The sequence below is a fragment of the Bidens hawaiensis genome, unplaced genomic scaffold (genome assembly GCF_021521415.1).
Source record: "Bidens hawaiensis isolate Kalapana, Puna unplaced genomic scaffold, B.hawaiensis_p1.1 tig00080554_1, whole genome shotgun sequence".
NCBI lineage: Eukaryota > Viridiplantae > Streptophyta > Magnoliopsida > Asterales > Asteraceae > Bidens > Bidens hawaiensis.
Window position 1 is genome coordinate 8,006 of NW_027503709.1, and position 17,839 is coordinate 25,844.

At 40.6% G+C, this 17,839-nt stretch overlaps 1 long non-coding RNA gene across 2 annotated transcripts; it reads right to left on the bottom strand.

Annotated features, from left to right (window-relative positions):
• Window positions 1-5,632: 5,632 nt before the first annotated feature.
• Window positions 5,633-6,617, bottom strand: LOC143607251 (uncharacterized). 2 transcript variants are annotated; one of them, XR_013148923.1, is made up of 3 exons: window positions 6,430-6,617; window positions 6,133-6,358; window positions 5,633-5,697 (listed from the first exon to the last, which is right to left on the bottom strand). It is a non-coding gene; the product is annotated as an uncharacterized LOC143607251 (long non-coding RNA). The 2 variants fall into 2 exon arrangements; XR_013148924.1 differs by having other exon boundaries at window positions 6,133-6,311; window positions 6,430-6,614.
• Window positions 6,618-17,839: the final 11,222 nt, after the last annotated feature.

Below are 17,839 nucleotides of genomic sequence, written 5' to 3' on the forward strand. Positions count from 1 at the left end.
TGATTACAAACTTGACATTTTTACATGAAACATTTTCTAAGCTGTGCTGCGTTCCATGCGCGCGGGATCTTCTTTCCATTCAAATCTTTTAAGGTGTATGCGCGTTTTCCCAATTCTTCCAAGATTTGATAAGGTCCCTCCCAATTGGGGGACATTTTTCCCGGGGATATCGCGCGACTAGCTTCATTGTTTCGAAGGACAAAATCATTTTTCTTGAAGTGGCATTCTTTCACGCGCTGGTTGTAATATTTTTCCAGTTTTTTCTTGTATTTGGCTTCACTGATGATAGCCGCCTCTCTGCGCCCTTCAAGTAAGTTGAGATCCAACCTTCTTTCGCGCTCGTTATCAATCTTGCTCATCATGATCACTCTATGGGATGGGCACCCAATTTCTGCTGGAATCATTGCCTCTGTTCCATAGGTTAGGCTGAACGGGGATTCGCCATTGCTGGTTTTGCTTAATGTCCTGTGTGCCCACAGGACATTAGGTAGCTCTTCGACCCAAGAATGGGATTCTCCCTCTAACCTTTTCTTCAGCCCATTCAGCAAGCTTTGGTTAGCGCGTTCCACTTGGCCATTCCCCTGAGGGTGATAAACTGAAGTGAAAATTTGGTTGATGCGCAATTCCTTGAGCCAGCTGGATATCTTCTTGTCAGTGAATTGCTTGCCATTATCGCTCACAATTTCCATGGGCAAGCCAAAACGGCATATGATGTGGCTCCATATAAACTGCTTCATCGCTTCGGCTGTGATTTTTGCTAGTGGCTTGGCTTCAACCCATTTTGTGAAATAGTCTACTGCCACTACCAAAAATTTTACTCGGCCTTGCGCTTGCGGAAGGGGACCCACAATGTCGATTGCCCATTTGTGGAAAGGCCACGCAGAGGTCACTGGAATCAAGTTGTTCTTTGGCCGCATGGTGTTTGGCGCATAACTCTGACATGCTTTGCATTTTTGGATCTCTTTTAGAGCGTCCAAGTACATGCCAGGCCAATAGTAACCTGCGCTCATTGCCTTGGCAACCACCATGCGGGGCCAGCATGTATTCCACAGATTCCTTTGTGTATCTCTCTGATCACATAACTTGCTTCCTCAGCATCTAGGCATTTCATGAGCGGCCCAAGATAAGAGCGTCGATATAATGTGCCATCAAGGAGTTCATAGTTCTGCGACTTGTGTCTTATCTTCCTCGCCTGTGCGCGATCATCTGGTACCTTTCCCTCCTTCAAGAATTCCATTATTGGAGTTATCCATGATGAAGGGGTTGTATGAGTTACAAGGACAGACTTCGCTACCACCGACGGGTTGCTCATTACTTCTACCCTGACATCTTTGCCAAAGTGATCAAAACTGGTTGATGCCATCTTACTCAGCGCGTCAGCAGATTTGTTTTCACTGCGCGGAATATGAATGATTCTGAAGCAGTCAAATTGCTCGATGAGCTTTTTCGCCTGCTCTAGATACAGAGGCATGGTGTTCTCTTTGGCATCATAAAGGCCATTGACCTGTGCTGCTACCAAGTATGAATCAACATGGGCCTCCAGCTTTTTAACTCCGAATTTGTGCGCGATGCGCAGCCCGGCCAGCAGTGCTTCATACTCAGCCTCATTGTTGGTGCTCTTGAAGTCCAACCTGATGGCATAAGTATACTCATGATTTTCTGGATCCACCAGTTTGAGGCCTGCGCCGGACCCTTCGTTGTTTGAAGCTCCGTCAGTGAACAATCTCCAAACATTTTCTTCATCATTGGCTCGCGGAGGGTCTACCTCGCGCTGAGCCTCTTCAACTCTTCCTTCGGGGATTTCTGCGATGAAATCAGCTAAGACTTGCCCCTTTATTGCTGGACGGGGCTTATAGGCGATCGTGTGTTCACCTAATTCCAGCGCCCATTTTGTTAGCCTTCCTGAGAGCGCCGGGCGCCGCAAGACTTGCTGGATGTTGTAACCCGTCAGAACTTCAATGGGATGACCATTGAAATATCTATGAAGCTTGCGCGATGCGTGTGTTAGTGATAAAACTAACTTTTCCATGATGGAGTAGCGCGTCTCAGGATCTGTCAGCACCTGACTCACATAGTATATTGGCGTTTGGATTCCCTTGCGATCCACCAATAATACTGCGCCGATGGCGCGCTCTCCTGCTGATAGGTATAATGTCAAAGTTTCACCAGGAAGTGGAGCTGTGAGCGCGGGCAGATTTATCAAACATTCTTTTATCTCCCTGAAAGCTTGCTCGGCCTCAGGAGTCCATTTGAATTGGCTTTTCTTTAAGCAATTCCTCAATGTGTTGACAAATGGGGTAGATTTGCTTGCATGGTTCGCTAGGAACCTGTTGATTGAAACCAATCTACCATTCAGCTTCTGGACCTCTTTCATGGTGGATGGCGAGGGCATGTCAAGGATGGCCTCCACCTTCTCAGGGTTCACCTTGAAACCATCCTTGGTGACCATTACACCTAGAAATTTTCCCTCTAGTACGCCGAAAGTACATTTGCTCGGATTGAGCTTCATGTTAACTTCCTTTAGGCGCCCAAGGGTTTCTTCGATGTCTTTGAGCATTTGCTTTTCCTCCCTGCTCTTGATCACCAAATCATCCACATAGACTTCTAGGTTTCTTCCGATTTGCTCGCTGAAAACGGCATCCATAAGTCTTTGGTAGGTGGCGCCCGCATTCTTCAAACCAAAGGGCATTTTTGTGTAGCAAAAAACACCCTTGTCGGTTCTAAATGCGGTCTTGTCCTCATCTTGTGGTGCCATTTGAATCTGGTGATAGCCTTTGTAGGCATCCAGGAAACATTTGAGCTTGAATGGCGCCACGGAGTCCACTTTTGCGTCGATGTTTGGGAGGGGGTAACAATCTTTTGGGCACGCTTTGTTGAGGTCTTTGAAGTCAATGCACATCCTCCACGACCCGTTACTTTTCTTTACCATCACAGGATTGGCTACCCACGTTTGGTATCGTATCGGGCGGATGATGTTTGCGCGCAGTAAATCCTCAACCTGCTCATTCATGGCCCTCGCTTTCTCATCCCCCATGACTCTCTTCTTTTGAGCAATTGGCTCTACAGACTTGAACGTGTTGAGAGAATGTTGTGCCAGGTCTCGCGGAACCCCAGTCATATCAGAGTGTTGCCACGCGAAGACCGACATATACGCTGTGAGCAACCTTTTCATTCTCAACCTCGTGTCGTCTGATATCGTAGCGCCAATTGTGATTTTTTGCTCCGGGAATTTCGGGTTGAGAATCCATTCCTCTGGCGCGTTTTCTGCCATTGGAATTTTCATTCTCCCCTCCCGCGGAGTACTTGTCACTGCGCACAAATGATCTCGGTATACAAAAGTTACACCTGTTGGTGTTGGGAACCCCAACGCGCCGTGCGCTGGCGACGGTATGGCGTTGAATTGGGCAATCGTTCCCCTACCCAAGATCATATTGTGGCAAGAAGTGGTGGGCAAGACCAAGAAGTTAACAACTTCGGCTCGCTTGTGTTTCTCATCCTCCATAGTTAGCTCAAATTGTATTTGACCTAGGGGATGAATGATTTCATTTGAAACACCAGAGATTGGTGCATTCACAATTTCAAGCCTTGCTTGGTCTGCCGGATCAAGTTTTCTGAAACATTGCTCATACATGATGTCTGATTCGCTGCCAGTGTCCACCAGGACTTTTGACACCTCGTAATGAGCAATGTGTGTAGTGATAACAAGAGGACTGCTGATGGAAGGGCCTCCCCTGATTCTTGGGAAGATTACTTGTTGCTCGCGCCAATCTCCTTGTATTTGCGCGCTTCTCTTTCTTGATGTTTGCCCTTGCCTTCCTCCCTCGGCTACACATATTCTTTTGTACTTTTTGCTGGCAGAGGCTCCTTCTGGTTGTTCATTTTCTGGTCTTGAGTTTTTTACCAGGTGAGCCAGCTTGCCTGATTTCACATCCTTTTCAATTGCATCCTTCAAGTGGTGGCATGCATCAGTGTTGTGTCCTGTGGATTTGTGAAACTCACAGTACTTGCCACTGTCTGATGGTCCCTTGTAGTGTAGTGGCTTGGGGCTTTTGAATTGGACATTCTCAGTGCTTAACACCTGTGAAGGCGTTTTAGTGAGGGGAGTCCATATTCTTGGCAGAGGTCTGTTAGGATCTCTGCCGCCTTCCCTCTTGTCACCCTCCCCGCGATTACGAACATCTTTTTGGGGCTGGGGTGAGCTTGGTTGCGCCTGCTTTTCTGCGGAAGAAAAACTGGTTGGTTGCAACCTGGACCATACAGAGTTCTGTTTGCCCCTTTTTTTCTTTGCTGCGCGGTGACTCAGCTTGATGCGCTCTTTCTCTTGCCCTATCTTGGGCAATTTGTTTTTCATTTCTCGCGAAGACTCGCGATGCTTCCATTAGTTTGGCCCAAGTGGTGGGCATGCCATCTCTGCTCACAAGAGCTCGGCGGAGTTGATCACTGCGCGCGCCTTGTATAAAGGCCACGCGCAATAGTTGCTCAGTGATACCTCCGATTGCCAGAGACTCCTGATTGAAACGAGTGATGTAGTCTTCAATCGTTTCATCATTCCTGCGCACGCAGTGCATGATGTCATCAGGGTCGCGCGTGTGTCTGCGCTGCTGTACGAAGTGAGCTTGGAACTTTTCCAATAGTTCCTCGAACCCATCGATTTGCCCAGTAGGCAAGCTCTCGAACCAGACACGAGCCCCGCCTGTTAGGCATTGAGCAAACATGTGACACCATGTTGGCATCGTCCAGCTTTCTAGGTTTCCCGTGTTGTAAAAACCTTGCAAGAAATCATCTGGATCTGTTGTGCCGTCATATTTGCCCAAACCACTTGGCATCTTGGTTTTGTGCTGAATGGGGGCCTTCGCGATGCGCTCAGTGAATTTTGAATGTTTCACTAAGATGGCTGGCTTGTACGGTGTGGTTACGTCCACTTGCCCTCTAACTGGTGGGCTGTACGGTATGTGCAGATCCATATTGGCTCTGGCTCCAGGCGCCATGTTCACAGGCGCGCGGAGCTGTGAGCCTCCTGCATGAGTATCTCGCGTCTTCCTCATGCTGTGCACTTCTTCATCACTGAACTCAGTGTGTGCAGTGTGAACAGAATGTCCTTCTTCCGGCGCGCGCGGCCTTTTTGTTCCATGAACAGTTTGCTTATCAAACGCTTGCCTTTGTGTTAAGTCGGCTAGCTTTTTCTGTTTGACCATCTCATTGTACTTGTCCATTAGACGCCGCTGCTCGTTTATGAGCCATTCTTTAGGATCATTTGTTTCATCTTCTGGACCCATTGGTCCTTTTTGTTTCGCGCCGGCAAGATTTTGTAACGTGAGATCGTCTGGAGGAGTTTCAGTCTGGCCGTGAGGAGTTGTGATGAAGGGACGGTTACTGGTGGTGCGCGTAGAATCACGCGGCCCCCTCAGAAACTGCTGTCCCTCATTAACATCCTCACGTTCAATATCCTCCAGAACTTGATCAACGTTATGAACGCCAGAAACCATGGTGATTTTTTTTATATATAGATCTGATGAGATCTGATTGCCGTTGTAACAGTGGATGGCGCCAATGAAGAAGCGTGGATTGACTCACTGGTAGACGATCTACTTTCCTCGGGTGTGATTATGCTATTTCACCGATGGCTATCAATCTCGCATATTGGACAGCATTCAAGTTCTTCATCTGTGAGCTTCTTTCGAATACACTTCCTGCAGACTAGATAAGATGCCCAAAAGACAGACAGTAAATAGCAATTTCATAGAATAAAAAACAAAACAAAAATCCAGAAATAATGCTAACAACATATATGTTAGAAACATAAAAGTGCTGCCATCTCTGTTCATTATTAATCACATAGCTTGCATAATTTTAAGACAGTCAATATTAAAAAGATAAAACTACAAAATTAGGAAAACTCAAGACCACACCACTTTCTTCAACCTATGCTTTCAAAAGATTCATAAAACAAAATAACGAAACAATTCTGAAACTTTCAATTAATAAACACGCAAAGCTATAAAATTGGGAATCATAGGTGAAAACCCATAACAATTAAGACCTCAAACACACAAAAACTCACAAAAATAAAGCTCTAAACTAACAGTTAAAGAATCAAAAAACAAGATAATAAATAAAAAATAAATTACTGACATGTATGAAGACATTCAGGGATAGTGGTGGCATATTTCAACAACTTATTACAAATAGGACATGTCATGCACGCCACCAGATCATCTCTTCGTACTTTGACCACCGACATCTTCAACTAGCAATACGTCGCACACCTGGCGTGCCTCATCATTAAACACACGAACAAACCCCACGTCAGCCTGCAACCAGATGCATGTTAACTAGGAAACACATGGAACTCAATTACCTGCTCTGCATTGACCACCAAAAAACACTCAATGAAGTAAACTGTAATAAACGCATGATAAAGTGAGGTACCTTGGATCGGCGTGATGTGGGTTCGAGATTGTGAGATTGAGCATATGGGTGTTGATGATTTGTGGAGAATTGACGTGGGTTGGTGGTGGATTTGACGATAGGCGTTGATTGATCGTCTGTTTGGAAATCGAAATCAGAGGTTTTAGAGAGAGAGAGAGTGTAGAGAGAGAAAGAATGAAGAAGAGTAGAAGACTTGAAGTCCGTAAAATGCAAAATAAGCATGGATGGACACACCCAACAATTTCTTGGATTATTTATATATATATATATATATATATATATATATATATATATATATTAATATTGTTAGGGTATGCATGAATCAAGCCAAAGGTTTTTTTTTTTTTTTTTCTTACGAAGAGAGTATGTGTAAACTAAATTTTTCGGGGGCTCTGTTCAAAGTCGATTCCTTGACCGTGATGAGACCATACCCTCTGATGTGCAGGAACCGGATAAAATCTGTAAACTCTCGCCCCCTTTCGGGTTCGAACCCGGGATTAAAGCCCTGATTCATCCTTTCACCCATATGTCTTTCAATGTGGTCCAAGTGATACTCGAATATGCGTCTAGAGATGCACAAACCGGTTTAAAACTTAAAACTGGTTCGGGTTGGTCAATAAAAGTCAAAATCGGTTTATGATCGGTTTCGGTTCGGGTTGAAACCGGTTTCATGAACAGTGACGATCGGTTTCGGTTCGGATTTTGATCAGTTTCGGTCCGGGTTTTGGCCAGTTTTTGCCCGGTTGTGACCGGTTTCGGTTCGGTTAACCGGTTTTGGTGGAGAAAATTACAGATCGGTTCCAAGCCTACGGTTTCAATCAATTCCAAACCGGTTTCACATAAAAGGTTTCAAACCGGTTCGGTTTCGGTTTGATTTACGGGTCAATTCGGTTAACCGGTTAATTTGCCCACCTCTATATGCGTCTTCACATTGGGAGGGCAAACTTTTTACCACTATATCAACTTCTCAGGACGATCAAGCCAAAATTTAGTTTTTTTTTCATGGGTTTGATTTGGTTACTAGTTAATATTTTATTTATATTTGGGCTTCAAATATATTGTACAAAAGAACAAATTTGAGACTGAAATTTACGAACTAAAGTTGTTAAACACATGTTAACAAATTTGTATTTGGACTGAAAATTTGGGCTAAAAATAGTGAACTTGGGTTATAGATATGAAAAACAAATATCCAAACAAGTTCGTTGAGGTTTGGTTTTGGACTTCGATTCAATTTTAGAGCTACGCGTAACCAAAATAGAAGCGTAATTTTGGTTTTCAATTAAAAAACATAACTTGTAGGTTATTAGCTTGATCCGATTTTTTAGGTTTGGTTATCTCTTTTCATTTAAGTTTGTTTAATCTGTTCTTTTCTCAGTTCTCACTATACTCATTTAAAAATTAATAATAATAAGTATTTCTACCCCTGCATTTGGTGGGTGGATTAAATGCATTACTTGTTTAAAAGCTATTGTGCATTGTGACTGAAAAATGTATTACTTGTTCAAAACTATCATACATGTCGACGGAAAGAAGGTGGGAAGCCGGTCAGTATCGGTTTGATTCGTTATGATAAAAGTTTACGTGCCAAAAGTTCCACTAAATAAAGATATAGGTTGAATGACAGAAGTTTTGTTACAAAATTTAATTGTCGAAAAGTCACTATGTGAAACTAAAGTTAAAAGAAAAAAAGAAGTGTATATATTAAACTTTTTCGATAAAAGTCTAATTAAGTTTTGGGCCAAAAGATATATATATATATATATATATATATAATATATATATATATATTACAAAGTTGGTGTATATATAGAAAGCTAACTTTAGAATTTTCTTTTTAAGTTTAAAATTAAAAATAATACGTAACAAATAGTACATGTATAATTGTTAACTTACTATAATTGTTCTTATTATTAATATTAATTCAGGGCTAAGTGATAAAATGCGCTGGCAAGTGAAGGGTATTGTGCAGTCTTTTTTGTTGTATTGCAGCGGCGTGCGGTTTAGGATTCCGATTTCGGTGTACCTTCACATTGCAACGCGTTAGCAATAAGTTCAAAATTGAACTCACAATGAGTTTTTAAACCAATTATGACAATAATCATGTTTTGAGTACGAGCTATTACAACTTATTTTGTTAAACATCTTAATCTAAGCAAATAATTATATTTAAAGAGGTTTACAGAAAATTGTCCATAACCTTTAAAGTCACTACCGATCTCAATTTTTACTAACTGTAATAACTTTTGAATATCATTTTCAGGCATCTTTTTATCATCCATCATGACCTCACCCAGATGTGTTGCCTCTTGGACCCCACAAAGGACCAAACCTTGCCATAGACCCGTAAAAAGGCGGTGCCTGTTGGAACCCTCATCATGAAGTCATAGAAGTTCCTAAGTACCAAAGTCGAAATACTATTGTATAAGTATGTATGTACTAATATGTAAATTGTAAATTTTTGTTTGGTCTATACATAAAACCCCAACTACCTAAATTGTCTAATGATGTTAAAATCACCAACGCACTATAGACACATGAAGATAAAAAAAAAAAAAAAAAAGATAAGATCTTGAAACCAACATCACAAAGACTTTGTTTCACCGCAAGATGTTGACTTTGAAGTATAATGACGTAATTTAATGAAGACACTACCGCATAAAAATAAATGTTGTTTAGTGGTATGACGTGAACTTTAAAGCTTATAATACAATATTACATTCTATAAACATGATATTGCATTTTAAGTAAAAGCAATATATCTATTGAATTTGTGTTATAGCGTTAAGATAAGCGTCAATAACAATTTACACCACACAATACAAAAGGAACTTAATAATATTCTCATATTTAAATATATATATTTTTAATTACAAAACAAAATTAAGAATTTTATATGTTTAATTTGAGCATGCTATTATTATATAAAAAATTTAAAATATTGGATGATATTATACAAAACAATATAATATAACTTTAAAGTTTATCCCGGTATTCGATGGAACATGCAAGTTACATCGGTCTATTAGATGGGTAGTCCAAAAACTTGGATTGCTAAAGTCAAATGGCTATGGTTTAAATAGGCTAACCGCTAACTTGCTGGTCAAGTTGAGGATAAACAACATACATGATTGGTCGTATTTCCTGTAGTAATTCAATCCTAGTGACTCATGTTAGTTTGACATCTTTATCTTCTACGTGTTTGTTGGTTATTTTTATGCACATTTTATTGTATTTTTAGTATCCATCTTCATTACATTTCAGGCGCTTTGTTCCATTCATATCGTTGGATTTGGTAAATATTTGGTTTTGTGGAACGAAGTCTACTATTTTAACCGTTTCTGTTGTTTTAGGCACCGGGCGATTGCTTGTACATTGATCGCAAGTCAAGAGACAAGACTACAACGTTTAAACATTTCATTTTTATGTTGGGTTGCACCAAACAACTAGTTGGACTAAATATCTTAACTGGGCTATTATTAATTATTACGGGCTGGAGTTTTCTTCCATCATCTACTTGGGCCAACAATTGTGGTAAAAGTGTGAAACAATTAAAAAATATATAATAGTGGAGGAATGCAATTAAATAAGAGAAGGTTCGACGGCAATTTAGAACGTGAGTTTTAATTTCAATGTTTTGATTCGAATTTGGTTCGGTTGATATAGTCACTATGTCCGACTGAAGCAATATAATTTTGACGCTTAAGTTTATTTGTTGATTTTGATTCGATATTTGTGTGAAAGTGATATGTGATCCAACTTTTGAACAATTTGTTTGTGCAATTTTTATCTCAAATATGTTGCGACTGAAGGCTTAAAATCGTAGCCTTGTTAAAGCGAAACAAGACCGATCATACGTATTGAAGAAACCGCAACTTAAGAACTGATGGGGTTCGGATCAATGAACTCATGAACAACATGTGATTGAACGTAGTTTCTAATCTCGAAGGCTTTTTTTGTATGTGTGTTGTTTTTAAGTTGTATCAAAGAAATATAAATATATCTATTTTATTCAATACTAGGTATTAGCCTGCGTGTCACGCGGGTAACTTTAGTTTTTATTTAATATAATTGTGATTATATAATTGTCTTGTATAAGCGCTCTCACGGATATATCAATTAATATGAGCTAATGATTTGGTGGACTAAATTCTAATTTTGTTTTGAATAGTGCATTGGAATAAACAAAAATTTGCTTATCTAGCATTTTCAATTAAATACAGTTATTCAAAAGATAATAAGTATATATAGTTAAAGCTCGTAAAGTAAAACATATGAGATTTACAACTCTTACTAAATGCTAACACACTAAAAATATACGCCTAATCATGTACATATGTTGAACATACAAAAACAATTATATAATATGATTATTATGAATTAATATGATTTTACATAATAAAATCCTTCTGTTTCAGTTTATTAGCATTTTAGAGTTTAGCCACCAACATGCAACACACATTAAGGACATGACCTACTTTTAAGTACATGTCTTCAAAGCTTTCTTTAGCAAACCTAGCTTCCATGTTCTTATCTTCTTTGAATTTGAGTTCACATTACATTCTCTCTAAACATTACATTTTGGATGTTTTTAGGTCAAAAGTAAGCTAAACCGTTTTTAATGGTTTTTGTTGTTGTCGTTGTTTCTCCTGAACGGTCAACGATTATTCAGTAAACTCTCTGATAAAGAGTTGATAAAGGAAAATGTACATTATGATGTTGTCGTCTAATAAATTGTTTTAAAGAGTAAACAACAAACAGATTTCTCACATCATTAGTAAGTGGTTGTTTGGTTCACTCAGATCTGAATGAGCCAGATCTGAATGAGCCTCTGTCCCATTCAGCAACAACAATAAGTTTGAATGATTCAGACCTAATTTTAACAATTCAAATGTTATTCTGTTTGAAACCAAACAGTCTAAAGTCTGAATGAATCATATGTTTACATCTGAATGGTTTCATTCAGATATAAACAAACAGCCCCTAACATATCTCTGTTCATATTAATCATTAATTTCAAATTATTGCTCAATGGGATGAAACATTGATGGTCGGGTATTTTGTATATATATTAGCGTATTAATTATGCAGTTTTATTGAATATATTGTTAGAACTTTGTTACTTCATACGTGCTATTGTATTTCAGGTAATTGATCGTTAAAGATTCTAAGTTGGAGACCTGTACGAGCATGGAATGATATCTCGGGAAGACCGAAGCATTATTTGATGTCTTGGGAAGTGATTCAAGGATTCGGGAAGAGTATAGATGAGTGATCATAAGCCGATGCTAAAACTGAACAAGATGGGTTGACAAAATGCGACATTGAAGTAAAACGAGCATATCCTGAGCTAGAAAATGAGTTACGGGAGCCATAATATATGAATTTTGGGTTTCTCGACGAGAGGAATCTGAAAATGAGGTTTTCTTAGGTCGCGGTACGCGATGGGATGGTCATATGGCCATCGTGATACGCGATGGACACAAAAGACGGGAAAATTAGGTTTTAAGCATATTTTTCATTCTAAGAAACCCTAACTCCGTTTTTACAACCAAGAGGCGATTTCTAGCAGTCCTATAGGCGATTTCTACCATCCTAGCTCGTGTGAAGATCCTACATGTGATTTAGAAGATTCAATGATGTCTAGGCTCGACTAATCTCCTAGAATCGCACCCAGGATGTATAGTTTGTAACTCTTTACAGTTTTTCTCTTGTGATTAAGAATACTTATGGTTTGATTATTGATTATTGATATATGATTATTGATGTTTAGTATTTCTGTGTGTTCGGTCGGTTTAGGTTTACGTTGGTCTGAACGATATGTTACCAGTTGCTAGATAATTAGTCATATAACTGTTTGGTTAGATTGAATACGATAAAACGTACAATTACCCTTAACTGAGTCACACTGGCAAGGATTGTTTGATAACCAGTGCCGTGTGTAAAGTAATTGTTGACGTCTAAGGTTTTGTCTGGTTAACCAGTTTTTAGTTAATCGTTAATAATAAATATGTTAGGTTGCATGAGATACTGTTTGGTTGCTTACTTGAATTCCCGGGTGTGATTTGCTTTGTTAACTATTTACAACTCGCTTGTTCGTTTGTTGCTTAGTTCTCTTAATTTAAACTATTGCTTGTGTGATCAGCACTAAAACCATTTACTTCATAATATTAAACCTGTTACACGAATTGCAATTACCACATACTCCTTGTGATACGATACCCTACTTGATCTGTCTATTTAGAATAATTAGGTTGAAGATCGTTATTTGAGTGTCTAACGAAGACGTGGTAATTCCTTCAGGTCAGTTAAGTCAGTCATGAGTGAATCTGAAAGAATTACTGAGTTGGAACGCGAATTGGCTGAGTTGAAAAAGGGTAAGAAAAGAGAGGTCGGGAAAGTTGGTGTTAAATTCCCGGTTTGTGAAGATTGTGGTGAAATCGGGCATAAAGCAGAAAATTGTCCCGATTATTATGATGATGTGGTGGATGACACCAAGGAAGTTAATTATACTTACGGGGATTCCAAAGGCCAAGGGTTCAATTCGAACACATATCACCCGGGCCTGAGGAACCACCCGAATTTTCGCTACGGGAACGCGTCTTCTCAGTTGAACCCGAACTTTCAAGGATCGAGCCAGAACAGATCGCAGGGTAATTACCGCCAGAGCGGTTATCAGCAAGGTTCGAGTAATCAGAATCGGGGGTATAACAGAGACAGTAACTGGGGTGAAAATTCTTCGGGTAATCAGGATCAGCAGAAACGGTCATCGGGTAATTTGGACGACTCAGTACACTCGAAGTTGGATGCGTTATTGAAAGTTATGACTGACCAAAAGGCTGAGACGAAGCAACAGTTCGAGTTACGGGATAAATCATCGGAGGCAATGATGAAGCAAATTGGTCAGCTCGCTTCAGACATGGCGAAATTACAAAAGAATGCGGGCCAACTTTCGAGCGACACCACAGTCAACCTGAATCATCACAGTTCAAGTTCGAAAAAGCACGTCAACCAGGTAAGTATTTTACGTAATGGTAAGAAATATGATAATAAAGTTGGGGGGTCCACCACCGTTGGTTGATGGGGTGGTGGAAGAAATAGATGAAACTCTCGTCAGTGATGACGAGCCGGAACCGATTGAATTAAATAAACCTAACAAAAGTGAAACTAAAAATAATAAATCGGTTCCGAAGGATGACACCAACAACTCTAAGGATAAGGAAAAGGTGAAAACTGTTCCATATCTCGATGCTTTGTTGGCGCCATCAAAGGCGAAGATGGCATCAAAACGAGGCCCGCAACAAGAATAAATGTGGGAAACGTTTAAACAAGTTAAAATTAACATACCTCTTTTAGATGCCATAAAACAAATTCCCGCCTATGCTAAATACTTGAAAGAGTTGTGCACACAGAAAAGGAGTCATAAGATTCCTAAACAAATCGATTTTACCGACAATGTGAGTGCAATCCTTTCGGGTTCGCTTCCACCAAATTTACAAGATCCGGGAACGCCCATTATACCCATTCAAGTGGGTGATTTTAAAATGACTCGGGCGCTTCTAGATCTTGGAGCTAGCATCAGTATCCTCCCGGGCAGTTTATACGATCAGTATGACTTTGGCCCGCTTCGTGCGGCTGCCACCACGGTTGTCTTGGCTGACCAGACACCGAAACTTCCCCGAGGAATACTGACTGATGTTATTGTTAAGGTGGAAGACTTTTATTTTCCAGTTGACTTTTCGGTCCTCGATTATGTTTTGGGTGAAAAAACCAAACAGCCTACGGTTATCCTCGGTAGACCATTTTTGGCTACCGCGAATGCCAATATTAATTGTAGAAATGATACTGTTGACATGACATTCGGTAACCGTAAGCTGAGAATTAATGTTTTCACACGTGGTAATAATTCTCCGGTCGATGACGAGTGCTTCGCGGCTGATGTCATTGACGAGTGCATCCCGCTTTATGACTCTGTCGTCAGCTCGGATGGCACAGCGGAGACGTGTTTTATGTTTGACAGGTTACAGGTGGAAACAGACAGGTTGCTGGAAGAAGAAGAAAAACAAATGGAGATCGCAGCTGTGCGAGGAGACCGTCCACCATGGTCAGTTCAGGTGGAACCGCTTCCCAAGAAGATTGATACCGGGTTGAAACCGTCAATGCTGGAAGCACCGAAAGTCGAGCTGAAAGAGCTCCCAAAGCATTTAAAATATGCTTTTCTTGGTAAGAATAATACATTGCCTGTTATTATAGCTTCTAATTTATCTGTTGAATAGGAAAATGCTTTGATGGAGGTGCTGGTTGCGAATAAAGAAGCAATCGGGTGGACGATAGCGGATTTGAAGGGAATCAGTCCCTCAATCGTGATGCACAAAATCTTAACAGATCCAGCTGTCAAACCTGCGCACGATGCTCAGCGGAGGTTGAACCCGAACATGAGGGAAGCGGTTAAGAAGGAAGTGCTGAAGTGGTTAGATGCTGGCATTATCTTTGCCATATCAGACAGCACGTGGGTGAGCCGACACAGACAGTACCGAAAAAGGCGGGTATCCAAGTCGTCAAGGATGACTCAGGTAACGAGGTCGCCACCCGGCCGGTAACCGGGTGGCACATTTGTATTAATTATCGTAAACTGAACGCGACAACATCAAAAGATCACTTTCCGCTTCCGTTTATTGATCATTGTCGAAAAGCTATCTGGTAAAAAATTTTATTGCTTTTTAGACGGGTATTCCGGGTATAACCAGATAGTTATTCATCCTGAAGATCAGGAAAAGACCACGTTTACGTGCCCGTATGGCACATTCGCGTTTAGGCGAATGCCATTCGGGTTTGTAACTCCCCCGCCACCTTTCAGAGGTGCATGATGAGTATCTTTTCAGATATGGTGGGGGAGTCTTTGGAAATTTTCATGGATGATTTCTCGATTTTTGGCACATATTTCGAGTCATGTTTAAACCAACTCGAAAGAGTTTTGAAAAGATGTGTTGAAACGAATTTGGTTCTTAGTTGGGAAAAGAGCCAATTCATGGTCCAAGAGGTGATTGTATTGGGCCATGTTGTTTCGAGTCGGGGGATCGAAGTGGACCGGGCTAAGGTCCAAGTCATTTCCACTTTACCTCATCCCACCAATGTTAAAGGCATTAGATCATTTCTGAGGCATGCCAGGTTTTATAGACGGTTTATTAAGGGTTTTAGTGACATTACCAAACCCTTATGTAATTTATTACTTAAGGATGCCCCGTTTGACTTTAATGACGAATGTGCTAAGTCCTTTGACATTTTGAAATTAAAATTAGTTGAAGCCCCGATCTTGCAATCACCCGACTGGAGTTTACCTTTTGAAATAATGTGTGATGCAACTGATTATGCGGTCGGGGCTGTTTTGGGTCAACGGGTTGACAAGAAACCCGTTGCAATATACTATGCAAGTAAAACCCTCTTGGATGCCCAATTAAATTATACAACAACCGAGAAGGAGTTACTAGCAGTAGTATATGCTCTGAATAAATTCCGGTCTTATATTTGGGGTAGTAAAGTTATTATATATTCTGACCATTCTGCTGTCAGGTACCTCATGGATAAAAAGGATGCAAAACCGAGGCTTATCAGATGAGTTTTGCTGTTGCAGGAATTTGATCTAGAGATTCGGGACAAGAAAGGGAGTGAAAATGTTGTTGCAGATCACTTGTCCCGAATTATGGTGGAAAATGGGAGCACTGATGGGCCCATTAACGAGTCCTCCCCGGATGAGCATATTCTGGCAGTTTCACAAAATCTCTGGTTTGCTCATATTGTTAATTTTAAAGTTGCAGGTGATTTACCAGAGCACTGGCCGAGGAGAAAGAAGAAACAGTTGATATCCCAAGCTAAACTGTACATTTGGGACGATCTGGATTTGTTTAAAATTGGTGCAGATCAGATGATCAGACGATGCATACCCGAGGAGGATGCCAGAGCGGTGTTAGAACACGCACATTCGTCCACGTGTGGTGGTCATTTTAGTGGCCAGAAAACTGCTCGAAAAGTTTTAACGAGTGGTTTCTTTTGGCCATCCTTGTTTAAGGATGCTCACGAGTTTGCGACACACTGTTTGAAGTGTCAACAACTCGGGAGTATCTCAAAGAGGGACGAGATGCCCTTGAACCCGATCCTTGTTGTTGATATTTTTGATGTTTGGGGGATCGATTTCATGGGCCCGTTTCCTAACTCGCACGGTAATCTGTATATCCTAGTGGCTGTTGATTATGTGTCTAAATGGGTCGAAGCAATAGCCACTAGGACAAATGATCATATAGTCGTTTGCAATTTCGTTCAAAGTAATATTTTTTTCGAGATTTGGAGTCCCCCGAACTATCATAAGTGATGGGGGATCTAATTTTAAGAATTTTAAATTCGGGAAATTGCTTAAGCGATACGGTGTTGATCACAGAATAGCAACTCCTTACCATCCACAAACAAGTGGACAAGTGGAGGTTTCTAATAGGCAAATTAAACAAATTTTGCAGAAAACCGTTCGGAGCGGACCGAAAAGATTGGTCAACTAAGTTGACTGATGCTCTATGGGCCTACCGAACTGCTTATAAAACGCCAATTGGAACCACTCCTTATAGACTTGTGTATGGAAAGGATTGCCATTTACCAATTGAAATTGCACAAAGAGCGTTTTGGGCTACTAAACAGGTTAATATGGATTATGATGATGCATGTAAAGCGAGGAAATTGGCTTTGTGCGAGATCGAGGAGTTAAGAGACGAGGCATACGATTGCGTGTCCGCTTACAAGGCAAAGATGAAGAAAGTTCATGATGCTAATATTTGGTTGAAGAATTTTGAAGTTGGTCAACGAGTGTGGTTGTACAACACGAGAATGAAACTCTTCCCGGGCAAGCTAAGAAGTAAGTGGACGGGCCCATACTAGATTGTAAGAGTCGGGAATCATGGTCAGTACGAGATTGAAGATTTTGATGATCATTTGAGACAAGTGGTAAATGGCTATAGACTGAAGCCATATTTGGAGATGAAGGACATACACGAGCTGGATGAGGAATCGGTGAATTTTATTGTAACTTCACCGGTTTATGAAGATAACTGAGTTCGGGGCATTGTCGAGCTGTAGGCTTTAAATTCAGCGCTTACGGGAGGCAACCCGGGGTCGGTAAGTGTCTTTCCAGTTTGTTTTTATTTTATTGAATCTTGTACTTAGTGTCGTCTCGAGTTTTGTGCAGTAAACGCCAAGTTTGGGGAAGAATGTGAAATTAGAGAAGTTCGGTAAGCATTGGGTAGTACACGTCACTCCAGGTATGTAAAGGTATTTTCAATTTTGAATGTGTCCAGGTTGATGTCGGGATTCCAAAAAGCTGCATTTTCATAAAATTTTTGGGTCTGTTAGAGAACCCATAGCGATACGC